The 3,896-nt window shown below is 47.3% G+C and overlaps 1 non-coding gene across 1 annotated transcript; it reads right to left on the bottom strand.

The window, feature by feature from the left end:
• Positions 1 to 285: 285 nt before the first annotated feature.
• Trnat-ugu (transfer RNA threonine (anticodon UGU)) lies at positions 286 to 360 on the bottom strand. Its single transcript has one exon. It is a non-coding gene; the product is annotated as a tRNA-Thr (tRNA).
• Between the last annotated feature and the right edge of the window lie 3,536 nt (positions 361 to 3,896).

Here is a 3,896-nt window from a genome sequence, read left to right on the forward strand (position 1 = left end):
CCGACATAGCGTAACTGAGGCGGAATAAGGGGAACCAGCCCGCATTCACCGAGGCAGATGGAAAACTACCTTAAAAACCATCCACAGACGGGCCGGCACACCGGTTCTCGACACTAATCCGGCGGGCGGATTCGTGCCAGTGACCGGCACGCCTTCCCGCCCGGAAAACAGTGCGTTAGACTGCACGGCTAACCGGGCGGACTACTTCAAACATTGAAAAGTAAATAAAAACCCTAAGCTGTCAACAGGTGTTGATATACGTGAACGGGGACAGTTGGAAATGTGTGCCCCGACCGGGACTCGAACCCGTGATCTCCTGCTTACATGGCAGACGCTCTATCCACCTGAGCCACCGAGGGCAAAGAGGATAGTGCAACTGCAGGGATTTATACCTGGCACGCTTACCGTGAGATCCACATTCCCGTCTTAATGTCCACACGCTACATTCGTAGTGCCCCTGCACATTACACTCATTACCCGCGGCAGACAATCTTACCGAGTCCCGTAAGAGTTCGGGCAATGCGTGTGCATCCAGCACAGAAGAAGCAGGTCAATGGCCCGTTAGCCGTAACTATATGAAGATGGTATCCGTTCTTTCGGACATATCCGATATACTTCAAACATTAGTCGAGTCCATGCCACGTCGTGTTGCGGCCCTTCTGCGTGCTCGCTGAGGCCCTACAAGATATTAGGCAGGTGTACCAGTTTCTTTGGTTCTTCAATGTAAGTACCACGTTCAAATGCCACGTCTGTAAAATGTAGAATGAGGTAGATGGGGGTACGTCCGTCCCTGTCTTTCGAAATACGATTTCAAGTTGGTCGATTTGACGGATACTTGATCGCAGATTGTGTGGATCTTAACAGGGTGTTCGCGTTTAATGAAATGTCCCGAGCTAAAATTAATCGTGAACTAGTTGGAGTCTACAGGTAGAGCGTAATTTTACGACAAAAGATAATATTTTGGTGCCAGAATTTTGACGAAGGTTGAACAGACGTGCGGGACAAGCAAAGGTTAAAGTATCTAAGCATGTCCACTTCAGACATCTTGATCCGTGTCTAAGTGTTCAAACCGACTGCCTGATTCATGCGAGGCAAGTTGCGCCGGGACTCAACATCTCCATTGATATTGTATTGGGAATCGTGCACAAAACACTGAACTCCTCGATGAACGTCAGGCCAACTGGCGAGAAGAAGACAAGGTGAAGGGGATTCTTCGGCATTTAATCCGGCATCAGGCGGAAGGTGTTCCACTTTCACAACGCGTTACCCCAGTGAACAAAACGTGGGCGCATCATGGGACACCTGAAACAGAAAAAGCACGAATTAGCGGAGGCATTCCTCGTATTTCCCAGCTTCGACAATAAATTTAAAACAACAAGAATTTTATGGCCACTGTCTTTTTGGATATGCCGGAAACATTGCTGTTTCATTTTCTCATCCATGGTGAGATCGTGAATGCTACCAGCTAGTCGAATGTACCACGCTGGAACGGTTGCAGAAGGCGATATGGGAGGAAACAGCAGGATTGATTTACAAAATGTCATGTTGTTTCCTGAGTATCGCAGACAGAGAAATAGTTCTCAAGTTTCGGTCGGAAGAGAAATTTGTAAGTTACTGCATACTCCCTGAGACTTCTTCAAGTGAATCTCATTCCGGAATCGACCTTTACTACCATTGGTTTTCTGTGATCACTCCACTTTGAACGTTCATATGCATATTCCCAGAAATTTCAGCCACTCTTAGGCATTCGGGGAATCATGCCACAAGGGATTGTGTGTGAAGTACGTAACATTTGTTGACGTTGACAACTAGTCCACGCACCTACACAGTTTATGTTTTGCATATTTTCCTGCATTTACGTATAATTTTCTTGCTTTGTGGGTTTTCTATATGGGGTGATTTAGTTAAATGGGGACAAACCGCAGGAATCTATCCCTGAAAGGATAAGGAGTGGAAAAGGTCATATGGACATGGGGCCAGAAAAGCGTCCGAAGTGTGGTACATCCATTTGACGACACAGGTAAAAGGTGTTTAACAGTGACACCTGTACCACGCGGTTACGTCGCCGGCCGCTGTGGTCATACAGGAAGAGACCATATAGTACACAGAAGCACCAAGTCCGCCGCTGTAATGGAATGGCAAGCAGCAGCCTCACCGCCAGAAGACAGAAAGTATTTGAAGACTGATTTTTACGTACCCGGGTGACTCGTGAGGACGGAAAGAAGACGGCCTCACATCAGCAGTCACCTGTGAGCTGGTGATGAAGATCTGACAGCCAAAGACTGGCAAGCTGGAGTCCATTGTTCGAGTCCGGGACACTAGCCTTCACCCACCGCACCGCTCCGCTGGCCGACGTACATCACTGACACACACGGCCGCACAGAGAAGAGAAACACTGGGACGCCACATCCAAGGTATCACCATCCGATTCACGACTTCGTTCTCAATAATTAAACGGGCCACCTCACGATGCGCATCTCTAGTCAACTGGGCGATACAGTGGCACGAGATACACACCACCCGGCATAATCAGGCGCCGCTGCTCACGCAGCAGAAGGCTTTGCAAATGACACAACTGCCGCTCACCCAGCCAGAACAATCCAGCAAGGAAACCATTGTACAAATCTTTCAATAAAAGTTATCTTATGTAAAAATGCTGTTTCATTCTACCTCATACCCAAGCCAAGGAAGAACGCACCCTGTTAAGAGAGAAAAAGTAATGTATTTAATGTTGTTCACCGTGACATAATGCTTTAGAACCAAATGCCCTTTGCAGTAATGCTCATCCTGACAATTGACTAGCATCAAAAGAGGTTACCCACTTACAATATTCATAAACGCTTACAAAATATCTACGGACACGTGGCAGTAAACAAAAGCACGGTTAGTGGTCAAGTGAGGGGTCTCAACATCGCAATGAGGTGCGATCTCCCGCGTGCTGTGACTTCCGCTGCGTTGGAAGGTGTGGACACTCTCCTGCGATGTGACGGACGGATCACAATCCAACAACTCATACTGTTCAGCTGGATGTCTCTGCTGGTAGCGCTGACACACTCGCCCACCAGTTGGGATGGTCAAAGTTGTGCGCCCGCTGGGATTCCTTGCCGCCTAACAGAAAACCACAAAGAGCAAGTAGTTTCGCCCGATGAAGGATGCACTACACGGGGAGCACTACGTGAATGATGGGGAGGCTATTGGCGCAGTAAGACCTCGGCTACGACGTCTACCATTAGAGTGGTACCATGAGGGTGTACAGATCCTCCCAGGAAGGTGGCTTAAGGCTATCGCAATGAACGGAGATTATATTGAAAAATAGGATATTTTAGTTGAAAATAGGTTTTGTAGCTAAAAGACTGGTGTATTGGAATCCTGAATAAAACCAACCTGCTTTCAGGAAAAAATGTGTTCCACTACTTACTGAACTTCCCTCGTACATATACAGGTAGAAACACGGAAGACGGACGGTTCTGAACTGCGTAGTATTCAAAATACTATGATTTGAGAAGATCGTAGTGGGAGTAGTTCTTCTCCCGGCAGGAGGCCATTTCAGTTACAAGCAAGTAGTGGAACTTGCAACATCTTTCGTTCGTCTATGAGAGTTTCGTTAGAAACGGTGATTCTGTTACAGCTACGCAGCGAATGTTTCGAGTACAGTTCAATTGCGGTCGACACGGAGTTGTTTCGAGACTAAACACAATCCTAAGATGAGCGGAACACTTCAGATGAACAGTAAAGTAATGTGCAAGAAGTGAATAGGCCCGAGACGCAGTGTAACGACCCCAGAAAATGTTACAAGGGTAAGAAAAGCGATAGTCAGAAGCGCAGGAAGGTCAGCTAGACGTCATGCCAATCGTCAGCAGCCATTCGTGAATCAGGTAGATGAATTATGGATACTG

This window comes from Schistocerca serialis, chromosome 9, assembly GCF_023864345.2.
Source record: "Schistocerca serialis cubense isolate TAMUIC-IGC-003099 chromosome 9, iqSchSeri2.2, whole genome shotgun sequence".
Classification (NCBI taxonomy): domain Eukaryota; kingdom Metazoa; phylum Arthropoda; class Insecta; order Orthoptera; family Acrididae; genus Schistocerca; species Schistocerca serialis.